Here is a 7,405-nt window from a genome sequence, read left to right as displayed (position 1 = left end):
TTTAAGATTTTATTTATTTATTTGACAGAGAGAGAGACAGGGAGAGGGCAACACAAGCAGGGGGAGTGGGAGAGGGAGAAGCAGGCTTCCTGCTGAGCAGGGAGCCCAATGCGGGGCTTGATCCCAGGACCCTGGGATCATGACCTGAGCCTAAGGCAGATGCTTAACAACTGAGCCACCCAGGCGCCCCCATGTTTCATTTTCTAAGAATTTATTTATTTACTTTTTATTTTTTTAAACATTTTTATTTTTTTAGTTTTTTAAAGATTTTATTTATTTATTTGACAGAGAGAGAGAGACAGTGAGAGAGGGAACACAAGCAGGGGGAGTGGGAGAGGGAGAAGCAGGCTTCCCGCTGAGCAGAGAGATCAATGTGGGGCTTGATCCCAGGACCCTGGGATCATGACCTGAGCCGAAGGCAGATGCTTAACAGCTGAGCTACCCAGGCGCCCCCATGTTTCATTTTCTAAGAATTTATTTATTTACTTTTTATTTTTTATTTTTTTTAAACATTTTAATTTTTTAATTTTTTATTTTTTTTAAACATTTTTATTTTTTTATTTTTTAAAGATTTTATTTATTTATTTGACAGAGAGAGAGAGACAGCGAGGGAGGGAACACAAGCAGGGGGAGTGGGAGAGGGAGAAGCAGGCTTTCCACTGAGCAGGGAGCCCGATGTGGGGGGCTCGATCCCAGGACCCTGGGATCATGACCTGAGCCGAAGGCAGTCGCTTAACAACTGAGCCACCCAGGTGCCCCTATTTACTTTTTAAACAAAGATTTTATTTATTCATTTGAGAGAGAGAGACAGAACACAAGCAGGAAGAGGGGCAGAGGGAGAGGGAGAAGCAGACTTGCCACTGAGCAGGGAGTCTAACATGGGGCTCGATCCCAGGAACCTGGGATCATGACCTGAGCCAAAGTTAGACACTTAACTGACTGAACTACCCAGATGCCCCTCATTTTTTAATTATATGGGTTCTTTTCTTTATTGTTGAATTTGGGAGTTCTTTATACATTCTGGATATCAGTCCTTTGACAGACATGGGATGTGCAAATATTTTCCCCCAATCTGTAGCTTTTTATTCTCTTAACAGTGCCAGTGAAGTCTTCTTAACCCTGAGGTCAGGGTTTATGACTTCCTTTGTTTTTTTGCAGATTTTTGTTGGTGACAAAGTTTGGCATTAAAAATGGTGTGTTTGGCTCAACACCCAAAGAACAAATAATCCAATCAAGAAATGGGCAGAAGACATGAACAGACATTTTTCCAAAGAAGTCATCCAAATGGCCAACAGACACATGAAAAAGTGCTCAACATCGCTCGGCATCAGGGAAATCCAAATCAAAACCTCAATGAGATACCACCTCACACCAGTCAGAATGGCGAAAATTAACAAGTCAGGAAACGACAGATGTTGGCGGGGATGTGGAGAAAGGGGAACCCTCCTACACTGTTGGTGGGAATGCAAGCTGGTGCAACCCCTCTGGAAAACAGTATGGAGGTTCCTCAAACAGTTGGAAATAGAGCTACCCTACGATCCAGCAATCGCACTACTGGGTACTTACCACAAAGATACAAATGTAGGGATCCGAAGGGGTACATGCACCCCAATGTTTATAGCAGCAATGTCCACAATAGCCAAACTGTGGAAAGAGCCAAGATGTCCATCGACAGATGAATGGATAAAGAAGAAGTGGTATATATACACAATGGAATATTATGCAGCCATCGAAAGGAATGAAATCTTACCATTTGCAACAACGTGGATGGAACTGGAGGGTGTTATGCTGAGTGAAATAAGTCAATCAGAGAAAGACATGTATCATATGACCTCACTGATATGAGGAATTCTTAATCTCAGGAAACAAACTGAGGGTTGCTGGAGTGGTGGGGAGTGGGAGGGACGGGGTGGCTGGGTGATAGACATTGGGGAGGGTATGTGCTATGGTGAGCGCTGTGAATTGTGCAAGACTGTTGAATCACAGACCTGTACCTCTGAAACAAATAATGCAATATATGTTAAGAAAAAAAGAAGAAGAAGATAGCAGGAGGGGAAGAATGAAGGGGAGTAAGTCGGAGGGGGAGACGAACCATGAGAGACAATGGACTCTGAAAAACAAACTGAGGGTTCTAGGGGAGGGTGGAGGGATGGGTTAGCCTGGTGATGGGTATTAAAGAGGGCACATTCTGCGTGGAGCACTGGGTGTTATGCACAAACAATGAATCATGGAACACTACATCAAAAACTAATGATGTAATGTATGGTGATTAACATAACAATAAAAATTTTAAAAAATGGTGTGTTTGGGCTTATGTTTGGATGTTTTGAATTCATATAAAGCGGAGTGGAAATAAGGATGATGTTCATTTAATGACTTCTCCTGCCCCTAACTGGAAGGAATCCAGTAAGAGCAAAGCAAGACACTTGTAGATGTTAATGATGGTCGTACCTTATTTCATCCAGTGCACAAATTCAGGATCTTGTCCTTTCCCACCTAAATTAACATTAGAACCAGTGTCACAGGGATGTGTATTAACACATCTATTTTGTGTGTGTGTTTAAGATTTTATTTATTTTAGAGACAGCGCACATGGGCTGGGGGGTGGTGGGCCGAGGCAGAGGGAGGGAGGAAATTTCAAGCAGACTCCCCGCTGAGCACGGAGTCTGACTCATGTCGGAGCCCGACTCATCTGAGTCAGACGCTTAACCAACTGAGCCACCCAGTCACCCCTTAACACATCTATTTGAACTTAACAATGATGTCAGATTCTCTGACAGAAAATGGATATGACTTGCCTGACTGGTTTGACTTGAGAACTGGCCTTGCCACTTAGGTTATGTGGCAAGTATTTTGCATAAATTGGATAAGCTAAATCTGCAGCTCCCAAATTTTAAAATATATTTCAAGCCTAGAAAAGTATCTTTCCAAAAAAATATCAGATTGATAACGGTGTATTTAAATGAATAATATTCTAATTTTTCTAGCCCTTTTTGAGTATAACAGGTTTAACAAAGTGACTCATAAAAGAGTGGTTTAATTGATAGTAATTTGGTAAGCCTTGGCAAAGTCTTGTTAGCATACCTCTCAGAAAATGAGAAAGTGAATACTTCTTTTTTCTTTAAGTTTTTATTTATTTAATCTCTACACCCAACATGGGGCTCACACTCATGACCCCAAGATCAAGAGTCGCTTGCTCTTCCAACTGAGCCAGCCAGGCATCCCAAGAAAGTGAATACTTCTAATGATTTTTGAAATACAGGTAGTTTCAAATTCTTTGTACTCAATAAAAATTGAAGGAAAATCGAATCAATCTGGTCAGCTGAAAGATTACTAAGTAATTTCTGATGATGGATCACTGTGATTTTTTTTTTTGATCTCAAAGTATTCAACAAAATGTGTGACATTGTTGTCATTTATATATGTGGACAAGGTTCCTCAGCACTAACATTTATAAAAACAAAAAATAGGAATATAATTTACCGATCTTTAATTCTATTGTTAAGTAATGTTCATCCCTCATATAACTCAATAGCAAAAACCCAAACAATACAATTTAAAAATGGGCAGAAGACCTAAATAGATATTTTTCCAAAGAAGATGTACAAATGACCAACGGGTGCATGAAAAGGTGCTCAACATCATAATCATCAGGGAAATGCAAATCAAAACACCCATGAGATATCACCTTGCTGTAAGAATAGCTATCAAAAAGATAAGAGATAACAAGTATTAGCCATGATGAGGAGAAAAGGGAACTCCTGGGCACTTCTGGTGGGAATGTAAATTCGCGCAGCCACTGTTGAGAACGGTTACGGAGGTTCCTCAAAAAATAATAATAGATATATTGAGCGAAATAAGTCAATCAGAGAAAGACATGTATCATATGATCTCACTGATATGAGGAATTCTTAATCTCAGGAAACAAACGGAGGGTTGCTGGGGTGGTGGGGGGTGGGAGGGATGGGGTGGCTGGGTGATAGACATTGGGGAGGGTATGTGCTATGGTGAGCGCTGTGAATCGTGCAAGACTGTTGAATCACAGACCTGTACCTCTGAAACAAATAATACATTATATGTTTAAAAAAAAGAAGAAGAAGAAGATAGCAGGAAGGGAAAAATGAAGCGGGGGAAATCGGAGGGGGAGACGAACCATGAGAGACTATGGACACTGAGAAACAAACTGAGGGTTCTAGAGGGGAGGGGGTGGGGGGGATGGGTTAGCCTGGTGATGGGTATTAAGACGGGCACGTACTGCATGGAGCACTGGGTGTTATGCACAAACAATGAATCATGGAACACTACATCAAAAACTAATGATGTAATGTATGGTGATTAACATAACATAATAATAATAATAATAGAACTACCATATAAGCCAGTAATCTCATTTCTGGGTATATATCTGAAGGAAACGAAATCACTGTCTCAAAGAGCTGTCTGCACCCCATGTTCATTGCAGCATAATACACAATTGCCAAGACACAGAAACAGCCTATGTCTACGTTAACGGATGGATGGATAAAGAAAATGTACACACACTCACACACCTTGAGGGCATTATGCTAAACGAAATATATCAGACAGAGAAAAACAAATACTGTACGATCTCACACGTGGAATCTAAAAAAGCTGAACTCAGAAACGCACAGTAGAATGGTGGTTGCCAGGGACTGGAAAGTGGGGGGAAATGGGGAGATGTAGGGCAGAGTATAAATTTCCACTTACAGGATGAATAAATTCTGGGCATCTTTTGTACAGCATGGTGACTATTGTTTACTATTCTATATATTTGAAAGTTGCTAAGAGAGTACATCTTAAATGTTCTCATCAGCCTCCAAAAAATGTAATTATGTGAAATGATGGAGGTGTTCACTAACCTTATTATGGTAATCATTTGTATGTGCATTAAATGAATCATCATATTGTACATCTTAAACTTAGAGACAATGTTATATGTCAATTGAGATATCTCAGTAAAGCTGGAGAAAAAAGTAATGTTCATCCACAGATTCTTTTTAAAAGAAACCAACCCATCCATCTCATGAAGAGCTGTAATTCCAATACAGTTTTGACTTTTTGTTTACCAATTATTTACATAAACTTATACTTGTTTTGACTGACTGCTAATAATAAGTTTTTTTAATATTTATTTATTTATTTGAGACTGAGCATGAGCAGGGAGAGGCAGAGGGAAAGGGAGAGAGAAACTCAAGCCAACTCCGAGCTGAGTGCGGAGCCTGACTCGGGGCTGGATCTCATGACTCTGAGATCATGACCTGAGTGGAAACCAAGGGCTGGATGCTTAACTGACTGTGCCACCCAGGTGCCCTGCCTGCTAATAATAATTTTAATGATAAATCAATCTGGAAGAAAAGTTTAAGAAGAACCTTTTTGTTATAGGAAGTAAAACAGATTTAAAATTTCAACATATATACATATTTTATTGTAGAGAATTATTACAAGTTGATAAAAGTGATACAAAGTGATAAAAGACTTTAATGCATAAAATAGATTGCCTTAGAATATCATTCTGTGGAATTAGAAAACTTAGAATAGATGGATAAATTCCTAGAAATATATAAATTACCAAAACTGAAACAGGAAGAAATAGAAAATTTGAGGAGACCTATAACCAGCAAAGAAATTGAATCAGTACTAAAAAAACTCCCAACAAACAAAACTCCAATGATGTGGGAAACAAAGGCAAAAGAAAAATTAAATTTCCTTACTATTTACAGCCCATCGACAACACCTTTAAAGAGGCAGAGTGACCGGGGCACCTGGGTGGCTGAGTTGTTAAGTGCCTGCCTTCGGCTCAGGTCATGATCCCAGGGTCCTGGGATTGAGCCCCGCATCAGGCTCAGCGGGGAGCCTGCTTCTCCCTCTCCCACTCCGCCTGCTTGTGTTCCCTCTCTCGCTGTGTCTCTCTGTCAAATAAATAAAATTAAAAAAAAAAAAGAGTCAGAGTGACCTTCATCTAGGAATTCACCTGCCTCGAGGTTAGTACTTTGTTAAGGGCAAATGGCAATCTTAGCCCAACCCCCAGGATCCTGTAAGTCTACTTTAACCTATAAAAGTTCCTTTGGGGGGCACCTGGGTGCTGCAGTTGGTTAAGCATCCAACTCTTGGGTTCTGCTCGGGTCATGATCTCATGATCCTAAGATCACGCCCTGCGTCAGGCTCTGTGCTCAGACATGGAGTATGCTTGAGATTCTCCCTCTCCCTCTGCCCCTCCTGCTCCTGCTCCCTCTCTCTCTTTTAAGAGTATTTGTATTTTTTTTTAAAGATTTTATTTATTTATTCAGGAGAGATAGGCAGACGCAGAATGAGAAGCAGGACCCTGAGCTGAAGGCAGACACTTAACCGACTGAGCCACCCAGGCACCTCCTCTTTTTTTTTTTTTAAGATTTTATTTGAGAGAGAGTGAGAGCAAGAGCGAGAGCGCATCAGCACCGGGAGAGGCAGGCAGAGGGAATAGCGGACTCCCAGCTGAGCAGGGAGCCCGATGTGGGACTCAATCCCAGGACCCTGGCATCATGACCTGAGCCAAAGGCAGAGGGTTAACCGACTGAACCACCCAGGCATCCTGAATTCTACGAAACATTTAAAGAAGAGTTAATACCTATTCTTCTCAAACTATTCCAAAACATAGAAAAGGAAGAACATAGTTCTCTGGAGAAAGTGGAATAGAAATGCAAATTCAAGAAGATGAAAGAATGAGAAAATTTCCAATGTAAATGAAGAACTCCTTCATGTATTTTTACCCCTAGGGCTATTTCCATCCCTACCCCCTTTCTGGTAACCACTGCATGTTTTTGCATGAAACTTTTAGGAATTGTCCAAGAAAAAGTTTGAAGACCACTGGTTAATCCACTCTTTCAAGAAACTTGGGTGTCTAATAGAGAAGGAGAGGTGGCTAGAGGGGTGCTTCTATTAAAGGAGATTTTATTTTTTAAGATGGAAAACTTAAGCATGTGTCTTTGGCATTGTGCCTATATTTCAGAAAAGAGGCATGGCGAAAGAGTTTACAACCAATGAGGAGACTTCGGAACAAAATCCAGGTAATACATCGGGATAGGCTAAGTTATGCTGATGCCACAGCACTCACTAAACTTCCATAAGCTTAACATATCTCAAGTTTATTTTTCTCTTTTACTACATGTTCTAGTGTGGGTCCACAGGGGGTCTGCTCATCTTCGCCACTCAGAAACCCAGGCCACCAGATGATGGCTTCAACTCCATCGTCAGGGCATTTGGCAGAAAGGGATACAACGACTTACTAGCTTTTTAAGCTGGTGGAAAGGTAACAAGTATTCTGCGTGTTTCAAGTGGGTCAGAGAAGCGCCAATCCCACCAGGTGCTGGAAAGAGCTGGAAACTTCAGAGTAGCCTAACAGGTAGTT

This window comes from Eumetopias jubatus, unplaced genomic scaffold (assembly GCF_037043125.1).
Source record: "Eumetopias jubatus isolate StellerSeaLion01/CBP00866 unplaced genomic scaffold, mEumJub1_p1.0 scaffold_10, whole genome shotgun sequence".
In the NCBI taxonomy this organism is placed as follows: domain Eukaryota; kingdom Metazoa; phylum Chordata; class Mammalia; order Carnivora; family Otariidae; genus Eumetopias; species Eumetopias jubatus.
This window is presented reverse-complemented; position numbering follows the sequence as displayed.